The 22,335-nt window shown below is 30.2% G+C and overlaps 1 protein-coding gene across 2 annotated transcripts in view; it reads right to left on the bottom strand.

Moving 5' to 3' along the window:
* The window catches only part of Dh44 (corticotropin-releasing diuretic hormone 44), a 560,768-nt gene that overhangs the window by 309,764 nt on the left and 228,669 nt on the right, over positions 1-22,335 (bottom strand). The window lies entirely within an intron of this gene.

Here is a 22,335-nt window from a genome sequence, read left to right as displayed (position 1 = left end):
ACGGGCAAAATCGGACCGTGGAGGTGGAAATGGAGGGATTTTTCGAAAAAAACAAAATATTGCTATAACTTTCTTATTGAGTAAAATATTGATTCGTTTAAAGTTCCTACCATTCTTTGAATAAGGGCTTAAAACCTATCTAAGTAAATTTTTTTGATATCACCAACCATTGGCCCAGGGGGTGGAAAAAATGGGGTTTCGAAAACAAAAAAAAATCATATCTTCCTCAATAGGTACAGTATCGAATGGGTTTAAAGTGGTCGTTAGTCCTCTAAACATTACTTAAAATGTTAGTGTGAAAAAAGTTATCATGACAAACCCTTACGGCAAGGGATGATCAAATTTTGCTGGAATTGTAAGAAGATGGGGGGCTTGTCGTATGCTAAACATGTGAAACATTTTTTCACTTGCAACCGTTATCGTATTGAATGAATTTGAGGTTTTCTTAACTTTAAGGTGGAAATCTATTTTTATCCCCTACTTATCACCGGTGAAATCTACCTCCGCCTTCCGGCGTGTCGAAGGGGATTTTTTTTATTAACGACACCGATCTGTATAGAACCACAATAAATAACGTTACTTGATATCTCGTTTGTTTTGTTCCCGGTACTTTTCATTTTGTGTGAATCTTCTTCCTACCTTTTTCGGGAAAAGCGAAAAAAGGCATTCTATTCTTATTCTTATTCTACTTATTCTATTTTACTCCTATTCTTTTATTCTTATTTTTTCCTTCTAAAAATCATCATCTCATATTCTGAAGTTTTTATTAAAAGTCTATTTTTATATTTTTGTTTCTTTTAGAACTTCTTTACCTATTTGAACAGCTTATTAAGGTCGTCTTACTGATGTTTGTGATGTTACCGAATTTATTTTCGCTTTTATTTAGAAAGCGATTCGCTATTTAGGCCCAATATTTTTTATTTAAAAAGAAACTGATGTGGACACCACATAACTTCCTTGTAAATTAAAAAAAAAGGTTAAAAAAAGTCTGATTCGAACATCGGTTCGAATCAGATTTCATCTCCATTTTTTTTTTTAAACTTTTTTTTTAATTTAAATATATTGATTTATTAATAATTAATTAATAACCTCTGATTGTAAAAAAGTTTTACAGCTTATAATAATTCAATAATAACAAAAAAAAAGAAAAAATCAGAAATAAAATTTTGTGTACTTTTTATTTTAATTCAACAATTTTGCAAAGATTTATAATTATTAATAAATCAATACATTTAAATTAAAAAAAAAAGTTAACAAAAAATATATGTGGATGAACTCGGATTCGAACTCCATGGTTATCGATCCGATACGTTCTCACTTATAGCACAGCTACTTCAGTGACGTGAAACAAAATTAATATATAAACTAATTTAAAAAGCCTATACAGACACCACAAAAAAATGTGATGCAATGTAATGTCCACCAAATGCAATCGTGTAACTGTCCACTTTATTAAACACCTTTTTTTTCTTTTTACCTCCGGGACCACCGTTAGGTATTTATTGAGAGGATGAGAGATGAATGGGACGTAGCGGATGAAAATGGAATGCCTGACCGGGATTCGAACCCGGGACCTAATTTAATTAAAGAGCTGAAGGATCGTATCTCATTTTTAAATGAATTGTAGCAAAAAATGTGTATATGTAATTTAACAGGCGTACAACGAATGTGTTGTCCACATCAGATTTTTTAATTTAAATAAAACGCCTGGAAAATTTTAAATAATCATTTAAGTAAGCAAAATAGGGCTCTTTTATTTTAAATCTAAATATTTTGTTGAATTATTTACTTATTGTCAAAAAATACAGAGATTTGCAATTTTAGAAATTAAAAAACCATTTTTTATATTTTACTTTAAAAAAATTATTTAGATGTAACATAGAATAGGCCTCGTTATAAACGCAAAAAACTCGAGCTCTAGCATGAAGTTTTATTTATTTACTTACAATTTAAAACTTACATGATCATCTATCAGACCTATGTTTGTCGACGGATATACTAAAGAATTATTATAACATTATTAGGTGGTTAATGCAATAACGAATTTTATGTAACAACTAAAGATATTATTATTTTTTCTAATAGTTATAATAGTAGTAGAATTATAAAAATTAATTAAACAAAATTAAACTATATATTTAAAAACTAATGAACAAATTATTTCTTTAATATTTGTTATATATTAGATTTAGTAAAACTATATTCAAGAAATAAAACTATACTTAATTACAACAACTAATTACACAATTAATATCTTGTTGCAACAATTACATATAGAAAATAAATAACTAAGCTTTACCATTCAACAATATATTATTTATTGATTTATAATAATTATTAACATTAAAATAATAATTATAATCATGTTATAATTGTCTGGACTGCCAGTATAAATCCAACATGAATCCTGTTGGTACCTATTACGTTATATTTAATGCCCACTCAATGAGAAATCTTTTTACATCATTTTTATATTATTGAGGTGATTCGGTAAAGAATTAAGTAATGCAGGAACAACATACTTTAATCGTTTACCATAAGTATTATTATATCTATCTGTAATAAAGCTAATCGCTCTCAAATTGTATCCACTTTCTACATTTACCCTGTATTCACTGTTGTAAAACTTCTTAAAAATAATTAAGAATTTAAATAGACCTCTAGCCGACAGAAACCTTGTAAGATTATTTAAATCGGTGTCATAATTGTTATCAGAATCATAACGAGCAATATCTTTGAGAACCCTATTTTGTATTAAATTTACTTTATTTTTTAGATATTCTGTGGATGATCCCCGTGCTGTCAAGCCGTATCGAATAACAGATTCAAACAAGGATGAATAAAGTAAGCGTTTACAGTGAATCGGTAATAGGGGTGAGATGTGGTGGAATTTCATAGCAACCACCCTTAAATTTTTACATATATATGGTGATCCCACTTAAAAAAAGAGTCAAAATGTACACCCAAATATTTGTATTTGACAGCATTCTGGAGATGTTCACAATTATAGTTTATGTGATAATTTTTTATACAGTTACATGTATGACAAATAATTTTTATCGGTCTTTGGGATCGAAGATAAGGAGATCTTACATGTAAAACAACAGTTTTTTTAACGTTAATAACTAGGCCTTTGTCATGAAGCCGCTTTAATAGATTATTAAAATCTTCTTGCATTAAAAACTCTGCTTCTTCCAATCGCTTATTTCTAAGTGCTAAAACACTATCAAGTTCGAATATACATTTTTAGTTTAACGTATAAAATTATTTAAAAATAAAAAACGTAAGTGGAAAATAAAATAAATTAATCACATCATTTAAATTTTAACGCAGTTAATTTACTGCTAAATATATTTTATGTTCATGGAGTGATTAAATTTTACTGAATATTACATAATATGATAAATAATTACAGCAGTAAATGGGTTAACCCAGTAAAAAGTTAATAAGCTTCGAACACGCCAATACACGTACGTAGGAACATTATACCCCCTTTTCTTGGAGTCCCTGGATCATTATCACTATTCCTCTAAAGTAATACCTTACGGTGGTTATGGAGGCTCAAACAGAGAAAAGTCCCTGGGTCATGAACGTTGAGAAATTAAAAAAAAAAAACATACTCCATTTTCGACTGATAAACGTATTTTCCTTCTTGCATTTCGCCAAAATCTTTAATTTCCTGGCCCAGCGCCAAAGCAGAGATTCTCAACCTTTTTAGCTCCACGACCTACAAAATGTAAAAAAAAAAATGTATAATGAATATTTCACGACACCCCAACCCGATGAAACCAAATTAAAACTGTTTAGTTTTGTTAATAGCGACGGGTATGAACATGCGTAAGTGTACAAACATCAGCATTTGCATGTTCCAACATGACGTGTACGTGCTCCTTATAATCTGGTCTGCTTGCATAATATTCGCTATGAGGTGGTCATGTTCGCACAAATATATGGTACATTTGAACACATCGTGCTCTCAGCAGTATAAAAGAGGCTTAAGGGATTGCACTGGAAGAAAAAAATATTTTAAATAAACATTTTTTTCTCGTAAAATGATTTTATTATTGTGTACGTGTAAATTTATAGGTTATTTTCACGACCCCCCTTTCAAACCACCGCGACCCCCGGGTTGAAAAACGCTGCAATATACATATGAGCTATATTTTTGTTTTACTACTTACAAGGATTAACACAAAAACTATGATTTGTAATAAAATTTTATTTTTACACGTGTCTCAATTTGTTTGTTTTGATTTATGATTTTTTTTTTAATAAAGTTTCGTGCAATTTTATTTATTAACAGACGGCATCGATGTATAAACATCAGTTTATACATCGTTAATTTTTTGTCTTCAGTCATCTGACTGGTTTGATGCAGTTCTCCAAGATTCCCTGTCTAGTGTCAGTCGATTCATTTCGGTATACCTCCTACATCGTACATCCCTAACAATTTGTTTTACATGTTCCATACGTTGCCTGCCTACACAATTTTTCTCACTACCTACCTACCAATACGAAAGAACCTATTCTACGATGCCTTAATATGTGGCCTATAAGTCTGTCTCATCTTTTAACTATATTTTTTTCAAATGCTTCTATCTTATAAATAAAAATATAAACAAATATAAATAATTAAAATCCATTTAATATTTCTAAATTTGATTTTCTTTTAGCTTTTTAAGACAATATGTACGGATTCCAAAAAAATTTTATTTTTACCGTGTAACATAATAGTTCTTAAACCTTTTAAGGCTTTTAACATTAAAATATACGGTATTATCATTCTGCTATCGTAGAACGTTTCAATTTTTTTTATTAAGCGGCGCAAATTTTTTATTTTGTACTTAAAACTTCTTAACATTAATTTTAACCGATAGTTGCAGAATTTTTTTTTTGTCTTCAGTCATTTGACTGGTTTGATGCAGCTCTCCAAGATTCCCTATCTAGTGCTAGTCGTTTCATTTCAGTATACTCTCTACATCCTACATCCCTAACAATTTGTTTTACATATTCCAAACGCGGCCTGCCTACATAATTTTTTCCTTCTACCTGTCCTTCCAATATTAAAGCGATTATTCCAGGATGCCTTAGTATGTGGAGTATAAGTCTGTCTCTTCTTTTAACTATATTTTTCCAAACGCTTCTTTCTTCATCAATTTGACGCAACACCTCTTTATTTGTTATTTTATCCACCCGTCTGATGTTTAACATTCTCCTATAGCACCGCATTTCAAAAGCTTCTAATCTTTTCTTCTCAGGTACTCCGATCGTCCAAGTTTCACTTTCATATAAAGCTATATACTTTCAAAAATGTTTTGCTGACGTTTAAATTAATTTTTGATGTAAACAAATTATATTTCTGATTGAAAGCTCGTATCGTTTGTGGTATTCGGCATTTTATATCGCTCTTGCTTTGTCCATCTTTAGTAATTCTACTTCCCGAATAACAAAATTCTTCTACCTCCATAATCTTTTCTTTTCCTATTTTAATCTCAGTTGTTCATCTACGGGTAACGTACGGGAAGTTTTACTTCATTTCATTACTTTCGTTTTGTTCCTGTTTATTTTCATGCGGTAGCTTTTTTGTAGGACTTTATCCATGCCGTTCATTGTTTCTTCTAAATCTTTTTTACTGTCATCTAGAATTACTGTATCATCAGCAAATCGTAGCGTCTTTATATTTTCACCTTGTACTGTTACTCCGTATCTAAACTGTTCTTTTAACATCATTAGCTGATAGTGCTACGTAAAGATTAAAAAATAGCCGTGGTAGGAACATCCTTGTCGAATTCTCTTTTTTATTACGGCTTCTTTTTTATGCTCTTCATTTATTACTGTTGCAGTTTGGTTTTTGTAAATGTTAGCAATTGCTTCTTCTATCTCTATAATTGAACCCTAAATTTTTTAAAACGCCGAACATTTCATTCCGGTCAAAGTTATCAAATGCCTTTTCTAAGTCTATAAATGCTGTGTATCTTGGTTTGTTTTTCTTTAATCTTTTTCTATTGTTAATCTGAGTACTAAAATTGCTTCCCTTTCCTAAGCCAAATTGGTCTTCGGGAAAAGACCGATTTGGTTCCCTGATGATTAAATGCGTCTCGGTTTTCAAAAACAATTTAGTTTTGTTATATTGATTTTGCGGGTATTCAAGACTGAAGAATGTATCTTTTAAGTGGGTGTTACGTGCAGCGAAGACATGGCTATTTCTGATTATGTTACAGAATTGTGATTATTATTTTTAACAAAGATTGTACAGCCATCACTGTAAATGTACCGGTAAGATATTTTATTTTTTATTTTTCAAATATTGATCACAAAGATGACAGTGTAGTAATTTCTTTTGGCAGACTGATTTTACGGGCAATATTCTATTACCACTGGTATACGTACAACGTAATTTAATGTTATTCATATCCTTAAGAGGTCCTACATGTTCATGTAAATGCATTCTGTATGTACTACTTATCAGATCAAGGTATTTGATCTCAGTACTATCTGTTTCCTAAAGCTATGTCATCTCTAAATCGGCGCTGTCTTTATTTTAACTGTATTTTCTGTGCTTGTTTTTATATAAATTAGAGTAAGATTACTCTAATGCTGTCGTTTAATTTCGACTAATAACGATACAATATTAAATAATTGGGTCAAATTGATAAATTGATCTTTTTAAATCCGATAAAATATCCTGATAATCTATCTTTATGTAAGAATTTTCATTTCTTATTAATGAATATTTCTTCTTAACTGTTTTTGCAATTCATGTTTACATGGGTTTTTATCAATACAAGAGCTCTAAAAGTGTAAAGTGTAATTCACCGATAGAGAAACAAAGAAAAAAAGTAGTTACATAATTGCAAGATAGCTTACAAATCTTTCTAATCAATAATGTTTTTCATTATCATATTTTTTAAAAATCTACTTTACGTTTCATTACTGGTTGTATTTTCTAATGGAAATACCATTTCCCTGCTAACATCAAAAGTTTTTAAAATTCCGATAATTTCCGTTCGGTAAATTGAGGCTGATTTACTTTGATATCGTATTTTACGTACCGTAATATCAAAAGACCGGTCTATGTTTCCCGTTTCCTTTTTATACTCCACGCTTGTTTCCTGTTTCCTTTCATCGGAAAATTTTCTTTACCTAATTTTCTCCTTTACTTTTATATGTACTAAAATAATCTTCGATAAAAATTCTTCGCTGTTTTAGAACTGCCGTAAAAATATTTCTTTTACATCTTAGAACTTTTATGCGAGTTTCTTTTCGCGTATATGTGAATATAAATAAATATACGCTGCAGGTTTTACATTCATCGCATCTTTAATCTGTTATATTTTTTATTTGTAATAGACAAAAAAAGTCAAATGAGATCAAAGATTATTTATAAAAAATTCTAATGTGGATACATGCCTTTCTTAGACGCCTATTAAATTACGTATAAACATTTTTTGCCGCACTTCATTTAAACATATTTCATTTGAAAATGAGATACGATTTTCGAATTCTATAATGAAGTTGTCAGTTACATAATTGCATTGTGGTAGGCACCACATTGCATCACATTATTTCCGTATTTTCACGTTATTTGTCCGTAACAGCATTTTTATATTAGTTCATATATTAATTTTGTTTTACGACGCTCAAGTTGGTGTGTGGTGAGTACATAAAATTAAAAAAGTACATAAGCCCATAATTACGTAAAAGTACAAAAAATTTTATTTCACTAATAACTTCTGATTTTTTTCATATTTTTTGTTTTATTGTTATTATTGGATTATTAATTATTATAAAAGTTTTTTTTTGCAATCAGAGGTTAATAATTATTACTAAATCAATCATTTAAATTAAAAAAAAGTTAAAAATAAAAAGGATATGAAGTTGTATTTTAACCGATGTGCCATCCTCTTGTAAGAACCAAATATATCATTAATTAAAATTTTATTTGGCTATAACTCTGGAACCGATGAAAATAAGTACCACGTATGATATATCGTTGAAAAGCTCTCAATGAGGGCTTATTACTGCAGTTAGAAAAAGTCCAAAATCCAATTTTATGGAATTTTGGGCTTTTTTGACATTTTTGGTCCAGTCTATTATAATCAAAAGGGGAGGTGTACAATTAGATATTACAACAGTTCTAAATCCAAAATTTCAACATCCTACGGCTAATAGTTTTTGAGTTATGCGAGACACAGACGTCACGCCGAAACTACTCAAAATGGATCAGGGATGGTAAAAATGGATATTTCCTTTGAAATATGAAAACCGAAATTTTTCGCGTTCATAATGCTTCCTTTACTTCGTACAAGAAAGTAAAAATGATATTGTGATTATCCTCTTTAGATAATAGAAATTAAAATTAATTCGTTTAAAAATAATGGAAATTACAATGTTACTTTTCATTAGGACTGACATTCAAGCTCTTTTTCATTCCGTTATTCTTTTGGGGAAAAAAATTGCTTTGATATTACAAAGGGTCAATTTATTGTCACTAATTTTAAAGAACAACTTACTATCGACAGATATTATTGCAAAATGTTGATTTTCTTCTGTTATAAGGAAAGGAATCATTCCAGTTCTTTCACAAAAAACGTAATTCATCTGTACGATAAAGTCCCTAATACTTCTCAAAGACGTGCGACGTCATTCAGAAATCGATTCAGGAGTTTTTACCACATTAACCTTTACAGTCCTGATCTCCCACCGATAGTTTTTTTTTTTGTTCGGTTCTTTCGAAAAGTTTTTACATAGCACCAAATTCGGCAATAACCAGCGAGTCAAAAATGCGGTACAAGAATGGGTCAGATACCGAGTTGATAATCCTTTACTACTGGAATTAAAAATTTCACGGAAAGATGGCTAAATTTAGTGGGGATTGTGTTGGTAAATAGTTTTAATTTCATTATTGAATAAATAATAATTTTTCTACTATCATATATCTCTTTAATTCCCGATCGATCTTCGATTATAACCTGAATAGAAAATGTAATTAACTTTTTAATTGAATATTATATAAAATTTATTCTCTCGTGTTCTTTCTCGCCTAGCCCTAACCCAAAATTTTGCTGACAAAATTTATTTAATATTAATTTTCTTTTGTTGTAAGACTTGTTTTTGGACATGTTGGTTTCAAGTACATTTTACGATAGTTTTTATTTCTGTTATTTTATGAGCGGAGGGGTTTATGTTACGTTTTATCTATATAATATTTCTTTTTTAAAATACTGCAGATGTTCAATATTTTTAGTAGATTATATCTGGAATAATTTTTTAAGATAAAATATTTTCAAAAAGACGTATGTATGATTTATAACCCTATAAAATAGAATATCCGTCTGTTTGCATATTTGTAAAAATCTTATTCATATATCAGAAACTCCTGATCCGATCTCAATAATTATTTTATTTATATATTTTAATTAAATATATTTAAAATTTTTATTTGTAAAATGTAATGAAGATAAATTATAATTTAGGAATACAGGAATTTCCATTTAGGAGCATAGATTTTATAAATGTACACGTATCATGTAAATTTATAAACATCAAATAATTGGAGTTCACTAGAAATCCATTTGAATCAAATTAATTTTTTTTTTAATTTTTTGTTTTAAAGTAAGTTATTTTTATTTACAATCAGTCTCAATTAATCGGAGCCATAAATAAATTTGATTATAATAAACATAAGACATGCAAAGAGAGGTCTCCATTGAAACCTTTTAAGAATTATAAATACTAACATACATGTATGCTTATGTATACATATCTTTTACAGTTCATTAAGGTACATAATAAAGATAAATAGTTAAATACATTGATTAATCCGAGAATTTATTAAGTCCGTAACATAAAAAGGAAAAAAAGAAATACCAAGAAATATCCAGTTACACAAGGAATCACAAAAAAAAAAAACAAACGAAACAAAGAGAACAAACATCAGAAAGAGAAAAAAATTTGATGTGAGACCACATGACTTCCTTGTACACCTATTCAATTACATAAACACATTTTTAAAAAAAATGAAAAGTACATAAAATTTTATTTCATTAATAACTTCTGATATTTGTTTTTATTGTTATTATTGAATAAATATTTATCGTAAATTTTTTTTTACAATCAGTAGTTAATAATAATTAATAAATCGATATATTTACATTAAAAGAAAGAAAAAAAAAATTAAAAAAAAAAGGATATGAAGTCTGATTCGAACTGATGTGCCTTCCTCTTGTAAGATCCCAATAATTCATCGATGAACATTTTGTTTGGCTATAACTCTGGAACCAGTGAAAATAAGTACCACTTATGATATATCATCGAAAAGGTCTCAATGAGACCTGCAGTTAAGAAAAAGTTCAAAATTTAATTTTTCGGGGATTTTGTGCTTTTTTGGACATTTTTGATTCAGTCGATTGCAATCAAAAGGGAAGTTGCACAACTAGATGTTACAACAATCTAAAATTAAAAATTTCAACATCCTATGGCTAATCTTTTTGAGATATGCGAGGTACATACGTAAGCAGTCCCAGGGGTGGAGGTTTAGTCGGTAGTGCGCAGGTATACATACGCCCTTCGTTATAAATGGCGAAACCTGTTAGCGAGCCCGACACTGCTTAGGCGTCCGTAAACGGGGTCCTCCACGTCTTTAAAAAAAAAGGTACATACGTATGCACAGACGTCAAGCCGAAACTAGTCAAAATGGATTCGAGGATGGTCAAAATGCATATTTCTATTGAGATCTGTAAACCGAAAATTTTTCGCGGTCCTTTACTTCGTACAAGGAAAAAAAAATAATATAGGTGAAAAAAAAAATAAAATAAATTATGAAAACAAAATGAAACGGCGAAAAAAACGAGATATTATGACAAAGTATAATGGACCCTTTGTAGTAGATTAATCCAAATTTCGAAGAACCTTACAACTCCAATAAATGCAGTCGTTTTAAATGTCGAATTTTCTCGATATTAATCGAACTGCGAACCAGCTCGTATGATGTTCAGTCTCATTTTCTGCTTGTTAATGAATCGTCCTCTCGAACGCCGGATTCTCAGATAACCATGTATCTTAGAGTTTCTTGTAAACCACGGAGCCTCTGTTATAGTTCTCAGTAACTTATTCCGATATCGCTGAACGATGTCAACGTTACTCTCACTTGTAGTACCTCACAGCAGCATTCTACCATTCAAATAGGATTTATGATTGTTGTACACAACTGTTTGTTTGATAATGATAATTGGGACCCCCTGCCTAGCAATCGGTACATTTCCCTGAACTTAATATTAAGTTGATTCTGTTTCTCCCTCCTCCATCTCAGACGGCGATCCAAGTGTAAAACCCAGTATCGCAAGTTATTAGACTGCAGATGAAAACGCCAGTCAGTTGAACACGAAGGCAGTCACATCTCCTCATCGCATATGTAACGCGAGTAAACTTTACGGGATTTACCTTCTACTTTTATTTAGAAATTGATTCTCTAATTAGATCCAATATTTTTTATTTAAAAAAAAATTGATGTGGACACCTCATGACTTCTTTGCACGCTTATTAAATTACATATACACATTTTTTTTTTTTTTAAATGAAAAGTACATAAAAGTATATAACTTCTGATATTTTTTTATTGTTATTTTTGAATTATTATTTATTGTATTTTTTTTTTTACAATCAAAGGTTAATAGTTAATAATAAATCAATATATTTAAATTAAAAAAGGACATGAAATTGATTCGAACCGATGTGCCTTCCCCTTCTAAGATCCAAATATTTCATTAATAAATTTTGGTTGGCTTTAACTCTGGAACTAATGAAAATAAGTACCACTTATGTTCTATCGTTGAAAACCTCTCAATGAGGGCTTATCATTACAGTTAAGAAAAAGTCCAAAATCCAATTTTTTTTTTGTAGAACTCGGTATCACAAGTTTGCGAGATTGCGAGATGAAAACGCCAATCAGTTGAACTCGAGATGAGACGCCTCTCTTCATCGCATAAATAACGTGAGAAAAACCTTACCGGATTTAGCTTCCGCCTTTATTTAGAAAGCTATTCGCTAATTAGACCCAATATTTTTTATTAAAAAAAAAAAAAAACTGATGTGGACACCACATAACTTCCTTGTAAATTAAAAAAAAAAAAAAAAGGTTAAAAAAGTCGGATTTGAACCGATGTGCCTTGCCTTGTAGGATCCAATTATTTTATTAGTTAAACTTTTATTTGGCTATAACTCTGGGATCACTGAAAATAAGTACCGCTTATAATATATCATTGAAAATCTATCAATAAGAGCTTATTACTACAATTAAGAAAAAGTCCAAAATCCAAACGGTTTGGTTTTTAGCTTTGTTTGGACACTTTTGGTCCGGTCGATTGTAATCAAAATGGGAGGTACACAACTAGATGTTACAACAGTTCTAAATCCAAAATTTCAATATCCTACGCCTAATCGTTTTTGAGTTATGCGAGATAAATACGTATGCACAGACATCACGCCTAAACTAGTCAAAATATATTCGGGGATGGTTAAAATGCATATTTCTGTTGAGATCTGAAAACCGAACTTTTTTGCTATCGCAATACTTCCTTTACTTCGTACAAGGAAGTAATAAATAATTAAATTTTCGGAACGGTCGCCTCAGCGATACAGACAATACTGTGTCTGTCTCGTACATTGAAATTTCTGGGTTCGATTCCCGGATAGGAAAATGTATAATTAATCAACCTCTAACGAAATCGTTAACGGTTGATGTGAATTTAAAAATATAAAAATAAATGATAAATTTTTATATTTATTATTTTATTTATTTAAATCTTTAAAATTAAAAATATATATTTAACGTTCAACAGCCAAGATAATATTTTAATATTTACTTTGACTATCCATTTTCCTATCTTGATACCCTCATTTACTTAATTCGCAATCTAGTTATGCCTTGAGGAAATTTAAAATAAATTTATTTCATAAAATGTAACTAACTTTTATAAAATGCTTAAAAATTTAATTTTTATCAGTTCTTATACCATGAAATTTGTTTAATATTCTAGTATATATTATATATATATATATATATCATAAATGTATATATATATATATATATATATATATATATATATATATATATATATACATTTATGATTATGAAAATATATTTCTATGTTGTTACTTATAATCTTTTTACTTTCTAGAGATAATTAGATGTGGGAATAGAAAAACACAATCCTAATGGATATCTCGTGAAGGTATATTGCTGAAAATACAGACAAGCAAGATTGCCAAAACTCCTATTTCGTTTAAATTAATTTTTTTATTAATAATAGCCCTTTGGTATTAATATAAATTGAATATATAATAATTTCCACTTACCGACTATTTTTATTATTACATCCGAGGTCTTATACAACTGAGTGCGGTTGGTTATATCGATTCATACTAATAAACATAACAATTGAGAGCTTCATACTGACACGACGGACAACGTCGACATTATTTTAACAATTCGACGACCAATTATTGTATTCGTAATTTTTTTTTTCTAAATTAAAAATCCATCTAATATATTAATTTGTGAAGGAAATAATTATAATCCATAACGCATAAATGTTCCTGATGATGGATTAATATCCTAAAGCGCTCGGACAAAATAATAAAAATAGTTGGTAAGTGGAAATTACTACGAGTATATATATTCAATCTTATTTTATTGCTGGATGTAAAAAAGAACCACAAAAAGGAATTTACAAACCTACATTCACACTTCAAAACTACTTAATAAATTTATTAATTTTTTCATCTATCTACATCGTAAAACTGAGACTACTATTTTATTCCATTCATTTAAATCTCGATTTAGTACATTCATAAACTTTCAGGTTTAATGTGTTAAAACCCAACGGGTTGGTCTAGTGGTGAACGCGTCTTCCCAAATCAGCTGATTTGTAAGTCGAGAGTTGCAGCGTTCAAGTCCTAGTAAAGCCAGCTATTTTTACACGGATTTGAATACTAGATCGTGAATACCGGTGTTCTTTGGTGGTTGGGTTTTTTAATTAACCACACATCTCAGGAACGGTCGAACTGAGAATGTATAAGACTACACTTCATTTACACTCGTACATATCATCCTCATTCATCCTCTGAAGTATTATCTGAACGGTAGTTACCGGAGGCTAAACAGGGAAAAGAAAGGTTTAATGTGGTGAACTTTACCAGCACTTTTATCCCTGTTTTTCTGTTATTCATTTATACTCTCAAAGTTGACCATAATTTTTTATTTTTTAAATAATATATACTGCAATGTAATTTAACAAATTTAGAAAAACGATTCTTAATTGATCGAATTTATTTGACACAACTATACAATAATGCCCGTCAGTTTAAAAGAAAAAAACCCACAGTATTCTATGATTCATGAGATTATAAACTAATGCGTATCAAAATAATCTATCAGTTAAATTATATCGTAAATGTAATATTTTATTCTAATTGAACTGGATTAATCAAATTTACCAAAATTAATCTTATATATAAAGCCGAATATTTGTCTGTTTGTTCCAACCAAGCGATCAAATGCTTTCAAATTTTCAGGATACAAATTTTTTATTCCAAGGAAGGTTTTAGATTGCAGCCCTAGCCCCCATTAGGAATGAAGTTGTGAATTAAAGCTATTCACTAATGAAAAAAAAAAGTAATCGACAGAAATAAGTTACGAACTTTCGTTATCAAATTGTATTTTAATTACCGCAGTTATTACTATTCTGTCTTTTGTAATTCAGTGTCGTTTATAGGTTTCTATAAAGCCTGAATACTTAATCGTTATTTATCATATTATTCTCACAATCATCAGGATAACGAACACGGCGGGGATCCTGGCTAGATGTGAATGGTGAGTGAAGGGATAAGTGTAGCTCTGGAGTAGGCCTTGAGGCCTCGGGGTTGTCTGGGTTGGCTCTAGGGTTCGTCTGAGATCCGTGGAGAGGAGTCCCCTGGATAGATTGTAGGGCAAACCAAGTGACTCACAACCGGCTATTTAATAAATAACCCGCTTGCTTGGTCTAATGGTGAACGCGTCTTTGCAAATCAGCTGATTTGGAAGTCGATAGTTCCAGTGTTCAAGTTCTAGTGTAAGCGGTACTTTTATACGGATTTGAATACTAGATCGTGAATACCGGTGTTTTTTGGCGGTTGGATTTCAATTAACCACAAATCTCAGAAATGGTTTACTTGAGACTGTGCAAGACTACACTTGTTAGTAGACTGTACATAACTACATTCCCGGAGACTAAACAGGGAAAAGGAAGGCTAGTTAAAAAGTAAAATAAATAAATATAGTTAAAGGTAATAAAGTAAAAGTGATAAATGAAACTAAAACCAAATTAAGAAAAATTGTTTTAAGTACTTTGAGCTAGTGATTGCAGTTTTAAATTTTAAACGATTTTTAAAAAGAGGAGGTTCACAATTTGACCCGTGCATACACACACACACACACACACATATCTTTATATATAAAAATGTTAAGTTCGTTTGTGTACGCTTCAAAAGCTCAAAATGTTCTGCACCGATTGAGCTCAAATTTTAGCACGATATATAACCCGCATCAAAGATTGTTTTTATCTATTTTTCGCATCAGTCACATACCCGCGACCGCGAGAAAACAGTTTTTTTAACGGTCAGCTGAGTACCATTGACCGCGCCATCTGCCGGAAGCGAGGGGAACATTCGCCATACTAGCTAACGACAACCGCAGTCACATGTGAAACAATACCTGTTGCCAATTACATAGTTTATTCACAGAAAAAAAAAAACGTATCCACTTGCATCTGATTCAGATTATTATACAATCTGAATTAAATATGCACTTTAATCGAGGTACTTTTGTGTGATCGTGTCGTGATTGAGCTGCGCCTTTCACCAAGCCCTGAATTTATTAGAAAACGACCAACAGTGGGATATATGTATTAATGACGCGTGCAACACTGCACATCCAAACCAAATTCGCGCATTATTCGCAATTATATTTGACCGCTTGCTTCCCTTCATCTCCCACAGAGTTATGGGAAAGATATCGATCGCATATGGCTGAGGATATTTTGCATAGAGTACGCCTAGAAAATACCAATATGACCGTGAAATTGACAGAAGGCATTTACAACGAAGCATTGATAAATATTGAAGACAACTGCTATTGCAAATAAAGTTCTTAGTCAATCGGGAATGCCAGCACCCACCCGAGCTGCGATTGCTTCATTTGATGTGGATTTACGCCATGAACAGAGTTACAACATTGGTGATCTTCAGTCATATGTCCAATCAAACATTCCCAGATTAACGCGTGAACAGAAAGGCATATATGATCGCATAATGCAAATGATAAATGATGGAGTTGGGGGACCTTCTTCTTGGATGCGCCAGGAGGAACTGGGAAAACATTCCTCATTCCTCATTAGATTGATTCTAGCAACGGTTCGATCAAAAAATGACAATTATCCTGTTGCGGAATATTAATCGGCCAAAACTCTGCAACGGCACGCGACTTGCAGTTAAGAAATTGATGAATAACGTAGTGGAAGCAACGATTTTAACGGGGCCTTTCAAAGGTGAAGATGTCCTCTTTCCTCGAATACCCATAATCCCGACCGATACACCATTTTAATTTAAAAGATTGGAATTCCCAATTCGACTGGCATTTGCAATCACAATCAATAAAGCTCAAGGTCAATCTTTAGATTGTGTGGTTTAGATTTAGATGCGGATTGCTTCTCACATGGGCAACTATATGTTGCGTGTTCCCGAGTCGGCAAACCAGATAGCCTTTATATCTACGCAGACAGTGGAAAAACAAAAAATATTGTATATCCACAAGTATTGCAAAATTAAACTTCTATGAAACGTATGCTTTGTTTTGTTTCTCATTTCTCATCCATGCAACCACAATGTGCCACAGCGAAGCGTGGCGGGTAGAGCTAGTATATATATATATATATATATAAACGTATATAAAGTTTTTGTCTCAGCAAGACTTTTCATTAAGTTCTCCAATTTTGATGAACTTTTTTAAACAATAAAGAATAATCCGTTAGTGTTCCATACCATCACAGAGTGATACTGGACCTTTAAAAAACTATTGTGAAAAAAATTTGATCGGTAGAATGTATTTATTGCTTTTTAAATAGTTTCTGCATTAAATACGTAAATTACTCGATAATTGACGATTTCTCTCTGAATTAGTAATTCTTTTTAAGCTTTTTTTACAAATTTTCACTTTTCAATTTGACTCTCTCTTAGAACATTCAGTTGACGTGAACGTTTTTCAAATGTTTAATTACAAACACGTTTATGGATTCAGGAATAACGTTGTGATCTTTGTTCGTTAGTCTCATTTGAAAAGCGCTTACGGATCAAATCATATCAACATTTTCTATATTAAAATACATGCATTTCCGTATTTTAGGCAACTTTTGCATTTTCCTATTGAATTTTTAAGTAGTTTTGAAAGATTCTGTTTTATTTTAAGAGAACATTCCTTTTTTTTATGAACAGTCTCTTTTGTTGGTCTCCCCATATTTCCGCTTTAAAATAAAATATTTTTTTGAAAAAATATTCAAAATTTAAAACAAAAGTATTGTATTTAATTGCACTTAAAAAGAAAATAAGAATTCCATTAGGCTCGGAATAGAATTTTTTAAACTTAGTTTTTGAATTCGTCAGTATACACAAATAAATTTTGCAATCCGTATCTCATGCATTTGTAATATATTTAAAGTTTGGCGTGGTATAAAAAAAAAAATTTGAAAAATTATATTTTTCTGCAGTCTGTTGAATTTTGTTTAAAAACCTTTTTATCTATGATGATGAATTTTTCTGGGATGAGAGAAATTTTCAAATGTAAACTTAGAAGTGGATTCTCAAGTAGTTTAAGGTATTATAAAATAAATAATAATTTAATTTAATTAAATGAAAAATTTCTACTTCCTCGTACGAAGTACACAAGAACCATCCCTTCTTATTTTTCCTTTTTAGCCTCCGGTAACTACCGTTCAGATAATACTTCAGAGGATGGAATGAGGATGATATGTATGATGGTAGTCTTGTATATTCTTAGTTCGACCGTTCCTGAGATGTGTGGTTAATTGAAACCCAACCACCAAAGAACACCGGTATCCACGATCTAATATTCAAATCCGTGTAAAAATAACTGGCTTTACTAGTACTTGAACGCTGTAACTCTCGACTTCCAAATCAGCTGATTTGGGAAGACGCGTTCACCGCTAGACCAACACGGTGGATTCCCTAGACCATCCCTGAATCCATTTTGACTAGTTTCGGCATGACGTCTGTATCTCGCATAATTCAAAAACTATTAGCCGTAGAATGTTAAAATTTTGGATTTAGGACTGTTGTAACATCTTGTTGTGGGTCTCCCATTTTTATTGCAATCGACTTGACCAAAAAAGACCAAAATTAAAAAAATTAAATCGGATTTTGTACTTTTTCTTAACTGCAGTAATAACCCCTCATCGGGAGCTTTACAACGATATATCATAAGTGATAATTATTTTCATCGGTTCCAGAGTTATAAAGAAATAAAAGTTAATTAATGAAATATTTGGATCTTACAAGGAGGAGGTGTATCATTTGAAATCCGACTTCATTTCCTTTTTTTAATTTAAATATATTGATTTATTAATAATTATCTGATTGTAAAAAAAAAAATGTTGTAATAAATAATAATAATAAAAATTTTAAAAAAATCACAAGTTCTTATTGAAATAAAATTTTATGTACTTTTAAAAATGTGCATATGTAATTTAATTGGCGTACAAGGAAGTCATGTGGTGTCCACATCAGACTTTTTTGTAATAAAAAAAAAGCTTAGATTCGTATAGCGATTCGATAATGACGTCATGATGATTTTTGATAAGCACGGTTAGAATATGATGAATAACTGAAGGACAGTTGTTCATAAATCGTGTCAAATACAAAACGATGATTTGAACAGATCATTTAGATGTTTGATAAATAAATAAATGCCCCATATATATATATATATATATAATTCAACCGTAATAGAGATGGACGTGAGGCGTAACCGCGAGTCCATCATCCGGTTTTACGTGCTCAATCTTCATCAGAGTTGAAGCATGCGGTTTACCTAATGCACCTCCTACCCCTTTAAAACTAATTACCAAACTAACCTAACATGTCTATTGAGAATTAGTCTAATTATCTACATAAATTAAATAACGAAAACTTAGTATATAATGCTGTTTAAAAAACGAAAATACAAGAAACCCTAATGTAATTTTTAGGACTCAAATTAAAGATCTAACGTTGGTTGTTTTTTTATGTAATTTAAGCTGAAAAATAGGATAAAACAGGTTCCTGATCTGTAAATTTAGTAGTTTTTAAGATATCCGGAGTAAAAACAAAATTCGATGTCGAAACATAATTTTTTTTTAGGTTTGTAGTACAATTACTTTTTAAATGACTAATAAATGCGAAAGAATTAATAAAAAGAATTTAATTTTAGATAATTCATATAAATACGCCAATAAAAGATAAATAACTTTTAAAAATCGTTTTTATTGAAGCAAAACAGAGGAAAAATAATCAGAAAATCGAATTATTATTTCTGTAATTAATAAACATTATTTTTAAAAATAATAACGCTAATTACTGAAAATTATTTTAAAAGATATACAAAATTTATTAAAAAAATATTTTAGCTGTGTTTATTCAATAATTTATACAGGAATAACAAAATAATGACGTAAAAACCTAAATTGAAATGTGTTACTTAAAAAATATTTAAAAATTTTTATCGTATAGGTTGGAAGTGTAGTGCAACGCCGATAAGGTAAATTCAAGTTTATATACTGATGTACTGATATTCACCGATTTATTTATTTTATTTTTTTTATTTCTTTCACTTTTACAGAATTAATAATTAATGGAGTAATCCTAATACTAATTAAAATATTACTTAACTTAACTTAATTATACTTAATTTATATTATTTGTAAAAGTAAAAGATTAAGTGTCCACAAGGGTCTTGCCCGTTTTGTGGCACCATCCAATTTCTATTAATCTTTTTAGTTAGAGTAAGGGGGAAAAGTAAACATATCTTATATAGGAGGATTAGTTTTGGTTCAATTCATGATTTACTCTGGTGGAAACTTATCTTTTCTGCAGTTAAGTATAGAGAAGATCAATCGTCGACAAATATTTATGTTTACTAATAAACCTTTCATCCAATGCTACCCGCTAAGTTATATATGTAAAAAATCTATTACTATGTTAAGGCTAATAGTATAAAGCATTATAATTAATTATATATGTAATCCATAAATCATGTAAATTACATGGAACATACTTTCAGCTTCATCAATATTAATTAGCCGTCGTCTTAGTAGCTTTAAGAAAGCGTTTAGGTTCCTACTGGTCTTTATATGATTAGGAAGTATGTTATACGATCTAGGAGCAGGACTTGAAAAGAACTTCATATAACTCGTTTTATTTGCTCTGGGTACATATGCATTCATTTTACTTCTAAGTTCGTACTCGGTTATCGTACTATCTCTATGACCGCTTCTGATAAAGAAAATTTTCATTACTTTATAAACATATAAATAACGTAGCGGTAATATAGACAATTCCCTAAATATCGGCAAAGAATGATCCGTAGTTCCTTTTTTACTTATCATTCTAACGAATGTTTTTTTTTTGGATTTTTATTATGGAATCTAAATTTGTAACATAAGTTCCTCCCCAACAGCCGATGCTGTAGACTAGTCGACTATGCGCAATAGCAAAATAAAGTTTTCTCATGGTTATTTTTGGGGATAGTTTGTTTAAAAAATAAAATATCCTAAGATAGCTTAAAAGTTTTTGCTTTAATAGCGCGATATGATTCTTCCAGGTTAGACCGCTATCTAACACAACGCCCAAGTATTTACAAATATCACATTGTTCGATCTCACTACAATCTAAACAGTCGGATTTATTAATCACACATTTTTTACATTTACTGATTAATTTTCTCACAATTAAATTACTTACAAGTTTGGTTACTAAATCTTGCGTATTTATTAATCATTTTACAAAGCCATGGTACTACAAACCTAAAAAAAAAATGTTTAAATCGACTCCGAATTTTGTATCTTACGCAGGAAATCTTAAAAACTACTGGAGTTACAGTTTTAGGTTTTATTTTATCCTATTTCCTAGCTGAAATTACATAAGAAACCATCAACTTTACTCCTTAATTTGAGTTTCAGAAAATTCAATAGGGCTTCTTTTTATTTAAAGAGGTGAAATACGGACGAAATATTTTGCTAGTTATAACTCCAAAACAAAGCGTTACCAGAGACCTGCGTTTATATTAACTTTCATTATTTTCACCAGTAGAACCTGTCATGAAAGTTTCTACGTTTCCTCCTGGGACATTCTGTAAAACTAGGGAGTAAACAATTTTTTTTGTGAGTAATTTGCGTTTACTTTGTATTTTTTAAAATCTAATCGGTTTACTTACAGTCCTCCCAAAAACAATATAAAAATAGTTTCTTAAAATTATTTTAATACAACATATAAAATGAAATAACATTTTAAAATTGTTGAAAATTTAATAGTCGTGTAATCAGCAGTCACTAATAACTTTCAAACGAAAGTAGATAGTCGAACGAAACATATATCGCGTAAAAGTACTTTTTTTTTTTTACAAAAACTTATATTTATTTTTCCAAACAGTTACTGTTTACAGTAGCGTCACGTTTCTCAAAACGGTGAACAAGTTTTCTCATTTCGTCAATGAAGAATGTTGGCTGTCTTTACTTATTTCACATCACTGCACATCTTTCAGTTCATCATCCGCAGTTGAATGAATATCCTTAATACACCTCTTTAGTTGCGAAGAAATATGAAAAACGTTAAGGCATCAAATTTGGTGAGTACGAATTGTGTGGAATACATGCAAACTTCGATATCGCAAGAGGCTTGGCAGCTGTAAGATCCCGTTTTTACCTAATTTATTTATTTACTTTAGTTATTACTATTTTTTATTTTTTTTTTATTTACTGAATGCTCTTTCTGTGTCTACCGATTTTAATAATTCTTTAACAATTGAAAAGCGACTTTTGTATTTTTATAATTAATATTTTAATAATCGCGTATTTTAGACGCGATGTATAATTTTAGTTCAATTTTTTTACCGTCAGTGTATAATTAGATTATTTCAATTTCGGTAAAAAAAGAAAAAAATGAGAAATTTATAATAAAAGGTATAAAGAATGCATTTTGCTAAATTTGATCATTAAGTATTAATTTCTCAATAAAATAATATGTAAAACTCAA

The sequence above is a fragment of the Lycorma delicatula genome, chromosome 12 (genome assembly GCF_047948215.1).
Source record: "Lycorma delicatula isolate Av1 chromosome 12, ASM4794821v1, whole genome shotgun sequence".
NCBI lineage: Eukaryota > Metazoa > Arthropoda > Insecta > Hemiptera > Fulgoridae > Lycorma > Lycorma delicatula.
The sequence above is the reverse complement of the archived record's forward strand: the minus strand, read 5'-3'. Positions and strand labels throughout refer to the sequence as shown.